The 9791-nt window shown below is 55.5% G+C and overlaps 1 long non-coding RNA gene across 1 annotated transcript; it reads right to left on the reverse strand.

The window, feature by feature from the left end:
• Positions 1-4961: 4961 nt before the first annotated feature.
• LOC119979258 lies at positions 4962-8695 on the reverse strand. The gene is made up of 3 exons (XR_005463689.1): positions 8627-8695; positions 8304-8359; positions 4962-5117 (listed from the first exon to the last, which is right to left on the reverse strand). It is a non-coding gene; the product is annotated as an uncharacterized LOC119979258 (long non-coding RNA).
• Positions 8696-9791: the final 1096 nt, after the last annotated feature.

A 9791-nucleotide genomic window follows, 5' to 3' on the forward strand; every position in this document is an offset into this window, starting at 1 on the left:
CCAATGGCAGACAGCTATGCAAATCATACCACCACATTCACCCCTTGCGGAGAAAGAAGCCGGGGGGGGGGTATCAACGAGAGCTGGGGGCGGGGGGGGGGGGGGGGGGGGGGGGGGGACAACTGGTGGTATGAGTAGCAGCCAGGGAAGGGAGAGAGCAAAGATTTTTCTCTTCTTTTCTTTTATTACATTTTTGGGCTTCCCACTGGCCCAGGCAATTAACAATAGTACACAAAGTCCCAACAAAGTCCATGGAGCTGTTGTAATTTAAATCGATTTGATCAGTCTTTTCGTGGCCTGTGACGTTCTGGCAGACCGCCGCAGTGGAGTTGGTGACGTCGGTTCAGCCGATGGTGGTGGTTCAGCTGACGTCCTGGAGTCCGTGAGCGATGGTCCTTGAACAGTCTCCGTCACCCAAGCTGGCTGTGGAGACGCCAAGGATGGGGAAGGGGTGGCCTGGGTGGGGCGCTGGGGGAAAAAAACAGGGGGGGGGGTCTGTGGTGAAGGGGGGGAAGGCCGCACGCCAGCGGGTGCCAGGTCCCGGAGGGAGACCGTGTCCTACTGACTATCGGGGTACTCCACATACGCATACTGCGGGTTAGCGTGGAGTAACTGCAATGGGTCAGACTTGTGCACCCGCACATGGGTCCGTGGGCGGCCAGCCACATCGAGAGAGGGGATCCGGAGGACGACTTCCTGGGGAAGACAAGAAGACGTTCATGAGGTGTCTGATTTGTTGCGGTACAGAGGAGTGAACGGATAGAATGTAGGGCATCGGAGATAACCTCTTGCCATCGGGAAATAGGGAGATCTCTGGACCGGAGGGCCAGTAGTATGGTCTTCCAGATGGTACCATTCTCCCGCTCGACCTGCCCGTTACCCCGAGGGTTATAGCTGGTCGTCCTGCTAGAGGCAATGCCCCTGCTGAGCAGGAATTGACGCAGCTTGTCGCTCATAAATGAGGACCCCCGATCGCTATGTATGTACGCCTGGTAGCCGAACAAGGAGAAGATGGAGAGGAGGGCCTTAATGACGGTCGATGTGGTCATGTCGGGGCAGGGAATGGCGAAGGGGAAGCGGGAGTATTCGTCGATTACCGCCAGGAAGTAAATGTTGCGGTTGTTAGAGGGAAGGGGCCCCTTGAAGTCAATGCTAAGACGTTCGAAGGGGCGGGATGCTTTGATCAGGTGTGCGCGCTCAGGGCGGTAGAAGTGTGGTTTGCACTCGGTGCAGATGTGGCAGTCACGGGTTACTGTCCTGACTTCCTCGATGGAGAAAGGCAGGTTGCGGGCCTTAATGAAATGGTAGAGACGGGTCACCCCTGGATGGCAGAGGTCTACGTGGAGGGAGCGGAGGCGGTCTATCGGCGCGCTGGCGCAGGTACCGCGGGACAGGGCATCAGGAGGCTCATTGAGCTTCCCAGGACGATACAAGATATCATAGTTGTACCTGGACAACTCGATCCGCCACCTTAAGATCTTGTCATTCTTAATCTTGCCCCTTTGTGCATTATCAAACATGAAGGCTACTGACCGTTGGTCTGTGAGGAGGGTAAACCTCCTGCCGGCCAAATAGTGCCTCCAATGTCGCACCACTTCGACTATGGCCTGGGCTTCCTTTTCCACAGAGGGGTGGCGGAGTTCGGAAGCCTGGAGCGTTCTGGAGAAGAAGGCCACGGGTCTGCCCGCTTGGTTCAGGGTGGCCACCAGAGCTACTTCTGATGCGTCGCTCTCGACCTGGAAGGGGAGGAATTCGTCGAGGGCGATGTCCGCTTTGATGCGGTTAAAGGCCTGGCAGGCCTCTGTCGACGGCGGGAAGGTCATGGACTGAATGAGGGGACGGGCCTTGTCGGCGTAATTGGGAACCCATTGGGCGTAGTAAGCGAAGAAACCCAGGCAGCGTTTGAGGGATTTGAGGGTATTGGGGAGAGGGAGTTCCATCAGGGGGCGCATGCGTTCGGGGTCGGGGCCTATCACTCCGTTACGCACTACGTAGCCGAGGATGGCTAGACGGTCGGTGCTAAACACGCATTTATCCTTATTGTAAGTTAGGTTAAGGAGTTTTGCGGTTTGGAGGAATTTTCGGAGGTTGGCGTCATGGTCCTGCTGGTCGTGGCCGCAGATGGTGACATTATCAAGATACAGGAAGGTAGCCCGTAATCCGTACTTGTCGACCATTCAGTCCATCTCCCGTTGGAAGACCGAGACCCCATTTGTGACACCAAATGGGACCCTGAGGAAGAGGTAGAGGCGCCCATCAGCCTCAAACGCGGTGTACAGTCGGTCACTCGCGCGGATGGGGAGCTGGTGGTAAGCGGACTTAAGGTCCACAGTGGAGAAGACCTTGTATGTCGCGATCTCGTTTACCATGTTGGAAATACGGCGGAGAGGATACGCGTCCAGTTGCGTAAACCGGTTGATAGTCTGGCTATAGTCGATGACCATCCGATTTTTCTCCCCAGTCCGGACCACCAGCACTTGGGCTCGCCAGGGACTGTTGCCGGCCTCGATGACCCCTTCCTTCAGCAACCTCTGGACCTCGGACCTGATGAAGGACCGGTCCTGGGCGCTGTACCGTCTGCTCCGGGTCGCGACGGGTTTGCAATCGGGGGTGAGATTAGCAAACAAGGAGGGGGGTCCACTTTGAGGGACGCGAGGCTGCAGACAGTGAGGGTGGGTATAGGGCCGCCGAATTGGAAGGTCAAGCACTGCAGTTTGCACTGGAAGTCCAGTCCTAGGAGTGCCGGCGTGCAAAGGTCAGGGAGGACAAGGAGTTTATAATTTTTAAAAACCTTCCCTTGGACCGTGAGGTCCGCGATGCAGCACCCGGAGATGTGGACGGAGTGCGAACCTGAGGCTAACCCGATTTTGTGTTTTACAGGATGGACAGAGAGCGCGCAGCGTCTTACCGTATCAGGGTGAACAAAGCTTTCCGTGCTCCCGGAGTCCAGCAGGCAGCCCGTCTCATGGCCATTGAGGTGGATCAGCGTTGTCATTTTGGCGAGCGAGCGTGGACGTGACTGGTCGAGCTGAATGGCCGCGAGCCGTGGAGAAGATCCATCATCGTCGTCGTCGTCGGCCGAGTGGGTGCTGGCAGGGCCTTGTGTGCCAGTCCAGGATGGCGGCGCCCAGGATCCGCACGTGGAGTCGGGATCCCAAGATGGCGGCGCCCAGGGCCCGCACGTGGAGTCGGGGCTCCAAGGTGGCGGCGCCCAGGACCCGCACGTGGAGTCGGAGCCCCAAGATGGTGGAGCCCGCGGGGACCTCATGGTTGAGGGGGGTGGAGTTAGCGGTGCCGGCGGGCCGACCGGAGCGGCTGGGAGCGGGGGCAGAGAGGCGCGCAGGCCAGGCGCAGGGGCCCGGGGCGGCAAGGAGAGAGTTGCGCGGTGCGTTGGAGGGGCCCGAAGGACCCGGAGGAGAGAGAGAGGCGCGCAGGCTGGGCGCAGGGGCCCGGGGGGAGAGATCGGCACAGCGTACTGGAGGGGCCATCAAGGGCCCGGAGGGGGAGATCCCCGGTTGCTGCGCGGTACAGCAGCGACCGTTTTGGCCTGGCAGAAGGAGGAGAAGTGGCCCTTCTTCCCACAGCACTTACAGAGGGCGGAGCGGGCCGGGCAGCGCGGACGAGGGTGTTTAGCGAACCCACAGAAATAGCAGCGGGGCCCCGTGGACTTGTCGGGGCGTCCCGCGGCGCAGGCCTGAGGGAGGTCGGGAGCGGCGGATGGCGGTGGGGAAGCGTGCCAGGAGGCCCAGGGTGGTGCAGCGCGGCTGGGGACATAGGCGCGGGCGTTTAAATCGGCGACCTCCAGGGAGGTGGAGCGAGTCCGTGCCTCAGTTAAGCTGAGGTCGTCTTTCTCCAGCATCCGCTGGCGGATAGCAGCAGACTGCATCCCAGCCACGTAAGCGTCTCTGATCAGAAGTTCCATGTGCTCCGTGGCTGAAACTGGGAGGCGGGAGCAATTCCTCCCCAGGACAGCGAGGGCCTGGTAAAAATCATCTAATGACTCAGAGCTGTTGTCTGGTGGCCAGCAGATGTCGGGCGAATACTCTGTTGACTGGTTTAAGGAATTGTCCATTCAGCTTTAGCATGGCCACATCGTAATCTTTCTCTTCCTTGATCATCGCGTAGGCTGCTATACCCACGCTGGAGTGGAGGATGTGAAGCTTCTGTGCCATGGTGGGGGGGCTGTTTGCAGACTCCAGGTATCCCTCGAGACATGCCAGCCAATGTTGAAAGATTTCTGAAGCATTCTGAGTTTGCGGGCTGATGCGGAGGCATTCGGGCTTGATCCGGAGCTCCATCTTCAAAAATTTAGCTTATTAAATTGATGAGCCATCAATCGAACGCGAGACGAGTTGCTGTACAAAAGTTAGGCTTTAATAAGCTAGAAGTTAGTCCTGTGGTCGACTACAGTAAATGGACGACCGCCGGGCGTTCTGACTATTTATACCTCGGTATGGAGGCGTGGTTAACTCAGCCTTTTGACCAATCAGAGAGCCGTCACATGACTGGTCTCAACCAATCGGTCGAGAGGCACATGACCGACCAGGGCCAATGGTAAGCCGGTGTTCTGCACCAATGGCAGACAGCTATGCAAATCATACCACCACACCAACACATCAATGATCTCCCCTTGATGAAGCCGTGTTGACTCAGTTCCTATATTACCATGCACTTCCATGTACTCCGCAATCTCACCTTTAATAATGGACTCTGAAATCTTACCGACAACCAGAGTGAGGCTAACCGGCCTATAATTTCCCGTCTTCTCCCTCCCTCCCTTCTTAAACAAGCAAACACTCTTCAAGCCAGCTCGTCTCCTTAACCAATCACAGACCGGCTCTCTTGAAGCCATCTTGTCCCTTTACCCAATGAGGGACCAGCTCTGTGAAAGCTCTGTAAAGATCCCATTGCCAATGTGTTGAGTGGTGTGTAGAATGATTTTTTTGAATGCTACTGTTTTTATTAATTCTCCATTCATTCTAACGTGCACAACCTATTTTCCCAGCACAGGCGCGTCCTCCAGTGTTGAGCATCTGCGAGCGGATGGGGGAAGAGTGGAGGCAGTAGTCTGAAACCTGGCTCTCTGTGCAGACTGAAGGTTTCCCTCTGGGCGCTACCTGTAAAGAGACAGGGGGATGACAGTGAACTGACAGTCTGCAATGCGATATCTGACACACTAGTCCAAGCTTGTCATCGACACAAGATCGTACATACGACGGAGAGGGAGAGGGAGTGGGAGGAAGGAAGGAAGGAGGGAGGGAGCGAGGTGGAGGGCTAGCAACAGGGACGGAGAAAGAGGGCGGAGCATGGATGGGGAGGAGGAGGGATGGCGGGAGGGGAAGAGAGAGGGGGGGAAGAGAGAGGGGGGGGGAGAGGGGGAGGAGAGGGAAGAATTGTGGGACGGTGGGATAGAGGGAACAACTGAGAGGATTGGAGAGAAGGAGGGAGGGAGAGAGATGAGGTGGGGGGAGGGGGGAGATAGGGGAATGGTAGAGGGGGGGGGGTGTGAGAGGGAGGGAGGGGCAGAGGGGGAGGGAGGGGAAGAGAGGGAGAGAGGGGCAGACAGAGAGGGAGGGGAGGGACAGAGTGAAGGAAGGGAAGAGATAGGGAGGGAGGGGCGAGAGAGGGAGGGAGGGGAGGGAGTGGGAGAGAGGGAAGGAGGGACACAGGAAGTGAGGGAGGGAAAGGTGGAGGGATAGAAATAGGAGAGCAATGGAGCAGGGGCATGGGGCGGAGGGGATGCAGAGGAAGTGGAGGAGAGAGGAGAGGGGCAGGAGGGAGGAAGAGGTTGAGGGAAAAAGGAGCAGTAGGATTAGGGAAGGAGGCTGAGAAACTGAAGCCTTGGCGAAGAGACAGACAGTGACGCAGAGAGAGAGTGGAGATGCAGCCCTGTTTTCCATACCTATTGAACAAATGGGACACATCGCTTCCCACAAGAACCAAGACTGCAGCATTTCGAATCATCCTGACATTGCTCAACCAGACAAGGCTTAAAGGGGCAGAAATTTAGAGTGATATCTGCAAGTTTGCAATCTTCTTCATCCACGACCATTGGACATTCTTTGAACTTAACTGATACAGAGAGAAAAATAGGAATTTATCATTGATGGACATCGAACAGTGCCACACTCCCTCTGTACTGACTCTCTGACAGTGCGGCACTCCCTCAGTACTGACTCTCTGACAGTGCCACACTCCCTCAGTACTGACTCTCTGACAGTGCGGCACTCCCTCAGTACTGACCCTCTGACAGTGCGGCAGTCCCTCAGTACTGACCCTCTGACAGTGCGGCACTCGCTCAGTACTGACTCTCTGACAGTGCGGCTCTCCCTCAGTACTGACTCTCTGACAGTGCGGCACTCCCTCAGTACTGACCCTCTGACAGTGCAGCACTCCCTCAGTACTGACTCTCTGACAGTGCGGCACTCGCTCAGTACTGGCTCTCTGACAGTGCGGCTCTCCCTCAGTACTGACCCTCTGACAGTGCGGCACTCGCTCAGTACTGACTCTCTGACAGTGCGGCTCTCCCTCAGTACTGACTCTCTGAAGTGCAGCACTCCCTCAGTACTGACCCTCTGACAGTGCGGCACTCCCTCAGTACTGACTCTCTGACAGTGCGGCACTCCCTCAGTGCTGACCCTCTGACAGTGCGGTGCTCCCTCAGTACTGACCCTCTGACAGTGCGGCACTCCCTCAGTACTGACCCTCTGACAGTGCGTCACTCTCTCAGTGCTGACCCTCGGACAGTGCGTCACTCTCTCAGTGCTGACCCTCGGACACTACGTCACTCTCTCAGTACTGACCCACGGACAGTGCGTCACTCTTTCAGTGCTGACCCTTTGACAGTGCGTCACTCTCTCAGTGCTGACCCTCTGACAGTGCGTCACTCTCTCAGTACTGACCCACCTACAGTGCGTCACTCTTTCAGTGCTGACCCTTTGACAGTGCAGCACTCCCTCAGTACTGACCCTCTGACAGTGGACACTCCCTTTGCACTGGCCCTCTGACAGTGTGGTATTACCTCAGTACTGACCCTCTGACAGTACGGCACTCCCTCAGTGCTGATCCTCGGACAGTACGTCACTCTCTCAGTGCTGAACCTCGGATACTGCGTCACTCTCTCAGTACTGACCCTCTAACAGGGCAACACTCCCTCAGTACTGACCCTCTGATAGTGCAACACTCCCTCAGTTACAACCCTCTGATAGTGCAGCACTCCCTCGGTACTGACCCTCCGACAGTACGGTGATCCTCAGTACTGACCCTCTGACAGTGCAGCACTCCCTCAGTACTGACCCTCTGACAGTGTAGCATCCCTCAGTACTGACCCTCTGACAGTGCGGCACTCCCTCAGTACTGACCCTCTGACAGTGCGGCACTCCCTCAGTACTGACCCTCTGACAGTGCGGCACTCCATCAGTACTGACCCTCCGACAGTGTGGCACTCCCTCAGTACTGACCTCTGACAGTGAGGCACTCCCTCAGTGCTGACCCTCTGACAGTGCAGCACTCCCTCAGTACTGACCCTCTGGCAGTGCAGCACTCCCTCAGTACTGACCCTCTGACAATGCGGCACTCCCTCAGTACTGACCCTCTGACAGTGCGGCACTCCCTCAGTACTGACCCTCCGACAGTGCAGCAATCCATCAGTACTGCCCCTCTGAAAATGCATCACTCCCTCAGACCTGACCCTCTGATATTGCGACACTCCCTCAGTTATGACACTGTGTCGCTCCCTCATTACTGACCCTCTGACAGTGCGGCAATCGCTCAGTACTGACAGTCAAACAGTGCGGCGCTCCCTCAGAATTGACCCTCTGACAGTGCAGCACTCCCTCAGTACTGACCCTCTGACAGTGCAGCACTCCCTCAGTACTGACCCTCTGACAGTGCAGCACTCCCTCAGTACTGACCCTCTGACAGTGCGGCACTCCCTCAGTACTGACCCTCTGACAGTGCGGCATTCCCTCAGTACTGCCCCTCTGACAGTGCGGCACTCCCTCAGTACTGACCCTCTGACAGTGCGGCATTCCCTCAGTACTGCCCCTCTGACAGTGCGGCACTCCCTCAGTACTGACCCTCTGACAGTGTGGCACTCCCTCAGTACTGACCCTCTGACAGTGCGGCACTCCCTCAGTACTGACCCTCTGACAGTGCGGCACACCCTCAGTACTGACCCTTCGACAGTGCGCCGCTCCCACAGTACTGATCCTCCAAAATTGTGGAGCTCCCTCAGAACTGACTCTCCGACAGCACAGCACTCGCTCAGTAGTGACTGTGTTGATTTGCAAAGTATGACTTACGGAATGTCTCTGCACCTCTGCATGGTCGGTCTTCTTTTTTCAAGAAACAGATCAGTCTGGGAACAAATGTGACAAATATTTACAAATAAATTAATTTGCAATTTCAGTTACTGTCTCTCTCTCTGTGTCTCTCTCTGTCTTTCTCTCTCCATCTCGGTTTCTGTGTCTCTCCTATCTGTCTCTTGTCATGTTCTATGATTGGGCTGCTATGAACAAAAAAATTACACTTTGTTTTACAAACAAAGCTATTTATTACTAACACTACATGAACAAATAACTAAAATATCTAAGATTGTTGGGAATAACGTCAATCATTAACTTACACTCAGATACAGTAGAGCTACATCTAACCGTGACGGCTAATAACGGCTGACAGAAACCTTCTAGCGCAGCACATGATGCATCCCGGGTCCTGGGACTCCGTACTCACCCCACCTGCTGGTCGAATGGTAAAACTACAACAATAAAACATAACTTATAATACACACACAGATCATAGAATTTATAGGGATGATGAACTACTCCTTGTGGTGAATGTAATATATAGATGTATATATGTTAATTCACACTGTCTTTGTAAGCGCAGTAGCGCTATTCTACCACTCGGGGGAGTAGCGCTGGGAGCACTCAGGAACTTGTACTGGGCTCCACCCTTGGCCCTGCCCACGACTCCTCCCCCTAGTGCAGCTGTATAAATACCCTTGTCCAGAGTCAGCCTGAGTTCACTACGAGTTCGTCAACGGGTAACAGGCTGGCTCTGAAGTAAGTCGATTAAAGCCTAGATTCATATCGGAAACACGTGTCTGGTGAATTGATGGTTCCATCAATTTAATCGACTTAAGAACAGTAAAGATCGATTATGGAATCGGCCCTCAAGCCTGGATGCCTGGAACTCGACCCGCAGGATGCAGAGGCTAAAGAAATCTTCTCCCACTGGCTGCGGTGCTTCAAGGCCTACCTGGCAGAAGCGAGCACAGCCGAAACGACAGAGGATCAGAAGCTAAGTCTACTGCACGTGAGGGTGAGCCACAGAATCTCTACGCAACTAAACTCGGCCAATTCATATACTGCGGCGCTAGCAGTTCTCGATTTATGTAAGGCCTATTAATGAAGTTTACGCTCGCCATGTGTTCACGACTCGCCGCCAGCGGCCGACAGAATCGCTCACTGAATTCCTAAGGGAACTTAATAATTTGTCCAATGACTGTAATTACCAAGCGGTTACCGCGGCTGAACACAGGGAATTGGCGGTACGCAATGTTTTTGTAGCGGGCCTCAGGTCTAACTATGTGCGCCAACGACTGCTGGAAAAGGGGACCCAGGACTTAGAAACAACTGTGGAAGCTGCTACCATGATGGAGGTCTCCTTCCGCAGCCTTAACTCGTTCCCCGCGGACCCGCGACCCAATCATGGGCCCCCAACCAGCGAACCTCCCCCAGGCCTGTGCTACACGGCCGCCCAGCCACCATGCTGCCCCAGCCAGCCAC

Source organism: Scyliorhinus canicula, chromosome 16 (genome assembly GCF_902713615.1).
Source record: "Scyliorhinus canicula chromosome 16, sScyCan1.1, whole genome shotgun sequence".
Taxonomy (NCBI): Eukaryota; Metazoa; Chordata; class Chondrichthyes; order Carcharhiniformes; family Scyliorhinidae; genus Scyliorhinus; species Scyliorhinus canicula.